General features: G+C 39.8%; 1 protein-coding gene across 4 annotated transcripts in view; it reads left to right on the top strand.

Moving 5' to 3' along the window:
• The first annotated feature begins 1,540 nt into the window (after positions 1–1,540).
• INPP4B (inositol polyphosphate-4-phosphatase type II B) overlaps positions 1,541–7,759 on the top strand; it is a 258,022-nt gene continuing 251,803 nt past the window's right edge. For all 4 annotated transcript variants that reach the window (XM_056855456.1, XM_056855457.1, XM_056855455.1 and 1 more), the window contains exon 1: positions 1,541–1,609. The gene's annotated coding sequence lies outside the window, so the exon portion shown is untranslated. The remainder of the gene's footprint in view (positions 1,610–7,759) is intronic.

Raw genomic sequence — 7,759 nt, 5'->3', positions numbered from 1 at the left:
ATACAACAACAATAATACAATTAACAATACAAAAGACAAAGGATCCAGCACTGTAAATATGGATACCCGAGATGCATTCAGCATATAGCCATTTGGCATACTGGCTAGAGTGTTGGATTAAGACAGGGGAGATTAAAATCCCTAATCAGCCATAAAGCTCAATGGGTGACCTTGGATCAGTTACTCTCTGTAAATGTAACCTGTCTCACAGGGTTGATGTGAGGATAAAAGTGTAGGGAGGAGAACTGTGAATGCTGCCGTGAGCTACTTGAGTGCTGTCCTGAGTGCCAGATTGGGAAATACCTGGAGATTTTGGGGGTGGAGCCTAAGGAGGGTGGGGTTTGGGGGTGGGAGGGACTTCAATGGGTATACTGCGATAGATTCACCTTCTGAAGTGCCATTTTCTCTAGGGGAACTGATCTCTGTTGCCTGGAGATCAGCTGTAATAGCAGGAGATCTCCAGCCACTACCTGGAGGTTGGCAACCCTATCCTTGAAGGAAGGGCAGGATACTGTGAGATAACAAGAAACATCAAGGTCTGTAACCCAACAAGGAGATGGAATTGTTCCATAAATCTGTACATTCAGACAAGATACTTCTTTATTCTCAATACTTCCTGGCTGGTTGATTAATCTATTTCAGATTATCTTTATTCATGGGAAATATAAATGGGAAAGAAATTCCATTTGCTTATTTGTAAATCAATTACAGAGTTCCACATATATAGGATATGCTAAGAAAGAGAAGCCAGAGGAACACATCACGTTGAGACTTACTCTTGTAGTGCCAGACCGTGGTTTAACCTTGTGACTAATACTGTTGTGAGACATTTACTTGCCCTCTGATGAGGAACGCTGTAAATCCCTTTTCCACTTTAGAAATATGTTTTAGATTATACCAGTTGGGTTGTCAATTTCAGCTTTTCTTAATTTATTTTTAAATGGGTGTTTGGTTTTTCCTTACATAAGATGTGTTCAATAAAACAAACTTTTAAAAAAAGCTTCTAACCAGCATTGTGGTTGCTTGTAATACCCTATGCTTTTCTCTGAAGGCATCCACATTTATCTACCTTGTCATGCAGCTTGCGGTGATTCATTCTGGGTCTGGTGTTTTAAGAAATGGTAAATTAAAAAACAAAAAACAAGGATTTTAAAAAGAGTAAGATCAAGCAGTTTAGTCTGTAATGATCCCATGAAAAGAGTAAACATTACATTCTCAGTAAGGCTTGCTTGCTAATCTGTTGAAGCTCTGTCTGTCTCAGGCTGAAGGGCCAGTCTCTGTCCCCGTTTGCAAAAAGAGGAAAGAAGCAGAGCAAACACAGTCAAGTGTGCACTGCAGTCACCAATTTTGTTAGCTGCTGGAACCTGGGAAGTTACCTGGCATTTAGTAGCATGTTGTATACCAGCTGCCAAGCGAAGTGGGCTTTTTTTTGTTGTTGTTGTTAATGCTTTCCTCCTTGATCTTTATTATTAAAAATGCATTCAATGTGAGAAGATAAAAGGGTTGTGTTGCTATTTTTAATACCATGCTTTTTTTGTATACAGAGCCAAAGAAGAGATGGTGCCGTCTGAAAGGGAATCTGTTCTATCTAATGAAAAATAAGACCAAGGTAATTGGTTTTACGTCTCTCTTGTCCTTTTGTATTTTTGATTTTTTTTTCTTGAATTCATCCAAAGGGTATCAATTGATCCTTGATGGAATGGTAGGAAGGACAAAGAAAATTAAGCACTGTTCCAAGTACCTTAAACATTATATTTTATTTGCCTTTATAACAATAACACTTGAGGCATTATCCAGTAACAACACTGGCTGCATTTGAAATGATTTGGGACCAAATAGTGCCCTAATTTGATATATAAAGGAAGAAGTTGATCCAGAGTTCTCTGATAAGATTTTTGTGTCTTTTATATGCATAAACATTTTGCAGAGCTAAATAACCAGATCTCACAACTTGAGGGACAGTGTGATATATTGGTTAGAGTGTCACGCTTGGCATCTGGGAGACCCATGTTTGGATCCCTGCTTTGTCATGTGAGGCTGCAGGGTGACCTTGGGCCTTTCACACACACTCAGCCTAACCTACTTCACAGGGGTGTTGTGAGAATAACCCGGAAGAGAAGACAATGATGTAAACAGTTTTGGATTTCCATTGTGGAGAAATGGTGTATAAACAGTAAGGTATAAACAAAATAATAAACCTTTTTGTGTATACAGCCATTTGCTGTTGGTTTCCATTATAGTATCAAAATTTCTGTTTCTGAGTAAATCTGTAAGAATGTATAGTCTGAGTAGAGGGAAGATAGACTTCTGTGATTTCCCTTATAAAAACATTTTGCCTTAGAAACTTGATCTTGGAGAGATCTCTCCCATGTTGCCCTTTTCCCCCTTGGTTTTACCTCTTCAAAATGGTGAAATGTTAGCTTGCTTTCTGCAAACTAAAAAATTTATATGCAAACTGAATGTGAATCATAATTATGGTTTGCTGTGCAGTAATGGTTCCATAGGGCCCATAGTACACTGAGTAAATATGAATTTGTAAGTGCCTATTTTAAAACATGCTCTCAGGCTTTTATTTAAAAGTGGGTTTGTGATCAATAGTGATGTAGTCATGTCTTTAGACTAATCATTCGTGTCTGTAGTAGTACATCCTTCTTTGTTAGTAGCTTAACGACGCAACAATAAGAGCCATTCACATCTATTAGGTCAATCTGTTCCAGTGCATGCATACTACCGTATATACTCAGGTATAAGCCGACCCGAGTATAAGCCGAGGTGCCTAAGTTCACCCCAAAAATGGGGAAAAATTAGGCACCCGCATATAAGCCGAGGGTGGGAAAGGAGGCCCTTCCCCTCCCGCAGGCTTACCTTACCGGCTGCTGGCCGCGTGGCCTCCTGGGCGCAGGGAGGGGGCTGCCGCCTGCCCGCGTGCCTTCCCTGCGCCCAGGAGGCCCCGCTGGCTGCTCCCGGCCCGCAGAGAAGGAGTGCGGGCAGGCGGCAGGTCGGTCGGTTGGAGGGAGGGGGGGAATAAAATCCCGCCACGCACATGCAACTTCTTTAAAAGGCTCGTGAGAAATCTTCCTGGAAGCGGTGGTGGGATGAAGGTCTTAAGCACTGGCGCCGAAGCAGATGAAACGGCGCTTTATAGCCACGAGAAGCAGAGGCAACTAGGTCTTCTCGAGAGGCCAGGCTGGTGGGGCAGCGTGGATCCCACCCCCTCCTCGGCTCACAGCGTTGGCTCTTCAAACCTCAGCGGATGCAAACGCGCTTCTTGCCGCCGCCTGTCCGCTCGCCTTCCCTGCGGGCCAGGAGCGGCCCGCGGGGCCTCCTGGGCGCAGAGAAGGCGTGCGGGCAGGCGGCGGCAAATTCCCCCTCCCTCCCTCCACCTACCGACCGACCCGCGTATAAGCCGAGTTGGGTTTTCTCAGCCCTTTTTTTGGGCTGAAAAACTCGGCTTATACGCGAGTATATACGGTACATTTATTTTGGTTAGCAATTTCAGACTATTTGTGGGGGGATAAACATTTTAGGGATGCTGAGACTTAATTTGTATGTTTTATAGAAATCAACTTGTTAAAGGCAGCAAACTTCATAAGAAATTAAGTCACAGAGAGTGCCTTAATTTATAGTTTGATACTTAGACCATTTTGAATTCTGCTTCAATTGGCATTCAGCTGCAGTTCCCTGTTCGCTTGTGAAGCTTCCAAACCTTTGCTTTAACCAGTAATCGTTTAAAGTTTGTTCTGTCTCAAAGCTGCTTGTGTGACATGTTAAGGCTGCTGCAAATTTATGTGGTAACTTTTGACACCCTCTGAAATGAGGAAGCTTGGTTGGAAACATTTGAAGACTCTAAGATGGGCAAGCTTGAAGGTGAACATTATAGTATACTTAATGATCAAGTATATTAAATATAAAGTGGAGGAACATTCTGCTCTATGACTTGTTATACAAAGGTAATATATTATAGAAACAAATTGTATTCCTGGGCACAAGAGTGCTTAAAGGCAAGATGAATGTGCAAATTGAACCACACTTGTTGCCAACAATCCTAAATAAGTTTGTAAAAGCTTAATATAAATTATAATCTTATAGCATACATCACAACTTTAATGTATTGTGAGCAGCTGGCAGAAAAGCACATAAGAAAAATTGTTGATGTAATAAATCAAAAACTAAAGTTTTCGTGAAAAGGAAAAAATCAGAATCATGGGTTATTTTTAAGTGTTTAAAATGGAACTTGTGTAGTAATCATCAATAGAGTTTTGAAAGATTATGTAGCATGTGAAATGTCCAGCCAAGAAATTTCTGCATGTTTGTGCAAAACAGGTTGAAGCACGTTCTGCATTCCTGTATTTAAAACCACTTTGAGTATGCAGTCTGTCTTCTTATTATTCAGGAGGAAAACATTTAATCGAAGAAAAAAGCTCTCAGTTTGGTTTGTGCATGGGCGAGACATGATTTGAACCTGTGGGTTCATAACCAACAGCTCTCTCTCTTAGCCTTGACGTTAAACCAGCTCTACTCAGATATTCTTCTTCCTGTGAAAAGAAAAGCCCCCCCCCCCCCCGTATGATTACCACAACTGGGACATCAGAAAAGTTAGGTACTTTGTCACTCAATTTTCACTACATCTGTTTTGGGGAAAAAGAGGGAGGATCATCTTGTGTAAAGTTAGTGGGAGTGTGGGCTCTTAGAAAAAAAGACATGGGCAAAGTTGTGTTTTGTACTCCTTTAATTCATTTTGTATAAACCAGCTGCTCCTGTTTCATGGTCACTCTCCTGAATTTCTGTCACTCCTAGTGCAACATCAGCCATCGCTAAACAGCTTCTTTTATCTGGTTTAATGTTCAGTTTACATATGATTATTAAAATCTATTTTTTGGTATGCTTGTTTAAATTTGTGCTTTAATGATTAGATATTTGTGGGTGATCCCAGAAGTGCAAAGTATCATTTGTTGAGATAAACCAAGTACATTTTCTTATTTCTTCTCCACATCCAAATATAAGGTGAATTTAAAAGATCATTAAATGCAAAACATAGTCTTGTGACATTTTATGCAACAATTAAATGTATGTGAGTAGACTGTCTGTTCACAGTGGAACTAACTAACTAGCTGAAGCATAATATTTCTACCTTTTAAAATATTAAACAATGGAAATGGGGGGAGGAACTTGTGATCTATGTTAAACCCTAAACAAATGGAATCAAACTTGCTGGTAAAGTCTAGCTGAGCAGTTTCATGCTGAAGTCCCTCTAAATTTTTTTACTGCTGATTTTAATAATAGTTCATTTCTGGCAGCAGAGAGCCTTAGGTAAATGCTTTCACACGGGGTTCTGTATATTCTCATTTTTAAATTTTTAATTTTTAAAAAAACTAAACATACAAACATAAACATCAAATTGTTACATTGCATTTGAACTTACTCTATGGTTACAATCCAATTATCACCTTCTTTGACTTAGTTTTCTATTTCCCAATTATATTTGCATATCTAACAGTATGTTTCTTATTTAAATTTAGCCATGGTTGCATATTCTGCTAATTTGCTTGCCCATTCAGTTACATCTGGGTATTCCTCTGCTTTCCACTTTCTTGCATAAACTACTCTTGTCGCTATCACCATATCACCTCTATCACCGTATACCTAAATAAATCATTGTATACTTTTGGCATATTGTTTCAGGCTGAAAATGCTCTAATCCAGTCCACTTCAGTTCATTCACTCCCAGGATTGCAATGTTTAAACATTCCATTACCTTGATTCACACTTTTCATGTTCCACGTTCCTATTGTATGTGTTAGACAGCTTTGGACTTCAACAAGCCTTTTGGCTTTAATACAGTTTCATTATTAAGAATAGCACTACTCATACTTATCCTCTGCTCTTCCCCAGTAGCTGACTGAGTAGCTGTCCAACCTGAGGGTTCTGTATTCCAGCACTATATCTTTTTTTCACTTTGGATTGTCTTGTCATAGGGTTTTCAAGGTATAAGATAATCAGAAGTGGTCTTCTGTGTAGTACTAACCAGAGTTAGCAGAAGTGACACTGCAGCTGTCTATGAAAGATCCTCCGCCAGTGTCACCTTCCATTACTGATGCTGCCCAATAGCTACCCTTCAAGGTTTCCACTACCCCCATCGCCATTAGAATTGTCTATTCTCTTCTGCTGTTGTGGCTGTTGATTCCTAAAGGAGGTGAATGCATCTTAGCCTGGTGTCTCAGCTGTGATCATTCAGCCTAGAGTGACTCTGCTAGGAGTTTAGCCTTTTGACAGAGTCCTTACAATATTGCTGTTAGCTTAGCTGACACACACACAAAGCCCCTCACCATGTTAAGGTGTGCATCCAGGAGTGGGATGAAATCTTATGAGAGGGAATTTTATCTATATAAATCAATATTCACACCTATGAATTTTTTTAACATAGGAAGGCTGAGAGCGGGAAGAAAGGTTACTACTAAACACCCCTGAACATTTGTTTCATTTTAAAAAGTGCTTTTGGCTTTGTATGATCTTCTAATTACCAACAGTTTTTCACTTGGCGTAGTAGGCTTAATAACATTAATCAAACAGGTACAGATTTATCCAATGGTTTTCTAAAAGCAGTTGAATATAAAAGTAGATAATTACCTTGTTGAGCACCAAACCTCTACTTATGCAACTATTTACTGTTCTTGCTATTTTTGAATAAATCGTTTTTTAAAGACTTGAAATCTACAATAGCCTACAGGTGATCAAGGGAACACATGGCAGATTAAAACCAAATTATGCAGAGGTGTCCTAGTCTTGCATCTGTTGAAACTCATGAAAACGTATGCCAAATATATATGATATTCTTGAAGGTGCTGCAAGACTCAGTTGTTTTCACAAGTAGCATATATTTTCAAAATCCAAGTAGTTCAAAATCTCTCTCTACCTCATACTGATTCTTAATTTAGTTTTAAACAGATTACTAAAATATGTAAAAAAAACTTAGACCACATCTGAATGGCTGCAAACATTGATCACAAGGGCATAAAATTTTGCAACTGAAAGAATGATAGATCTACAGTTATCTTCTAATAAAAGAAGTAATGTCTCCACATGATCTATGTTTTGGAGCAAAGGAAAAATTAAAAGATTTTTCACCTCAGTAAAATAGTTGCATTCAAAGGTCACATACAGCATGTCTACACTACTTGCACCTCAGTCACATACTCTGTCAGAGTATCTTAAGATACCTCTGTTGCAAGAGACTAGATAGGTGTGTCAACATAAAGGCATGCCTATACCGAGGAACAGTCAAATATGAACAGTAGTTGGGAAACTGGCCAGAATACTAACAAATTGGTAGATCAAGCATATAGTGAGTAGTTTATAAACGTTTGTCCTCCAAGTAATAACTTGACAGTCCTGCTTAAAGTGATACTGTCACATGATTCAAATGAGTCTGGTCAGAGATAGGGAAAGACAAGTGGGGGCCCTCCCCACATTGCTGAGCCCGCTGAGGCCATCCCCCCCAGTCCCAATCTCTAGGTGGCTGTCAGCATCCCACTAGTCTGGAATAGCTGCCTGCGGGCTGGGGGACAACGACACTTGCAGCCACCGATGGTAGGTGCATTCTATGCACATGTCCAGAGAGAACACTTTCTTTAGTTTTGGGAGGATTTAAAACCCAATTTTTTCCAAGATTCAGATTTTTCTGCAGACCCAGGGGGTCTCCTAAGTCTGCAGAAAAACCTGTTGGGGGTCAATCTGCCCCTGTCTGTGAAATTAAGTATGC

The sequence above is a fragment of the Euleptes europaea genome, chromosome 9 (genome assembly GCF_029931775.1).
Source record: "Euleptes europaea isolate rEulEur1 chromosome 9, rEulEur1.hap1, whole genome shotgun sequence".
In the NCBI taxonomy this organism is placed as follows: Eukaryota; Metazoa; Chordata; class Lepidosauria; order Squamata; family Sphaerodactylidae; genus Euleptes; species Euleptes europaea.
The sequence above is the reverse complement of the archived record's forward strand: the minus strand, read 5'-3'. Positions and strand labels throughout refer to the sequence as shown.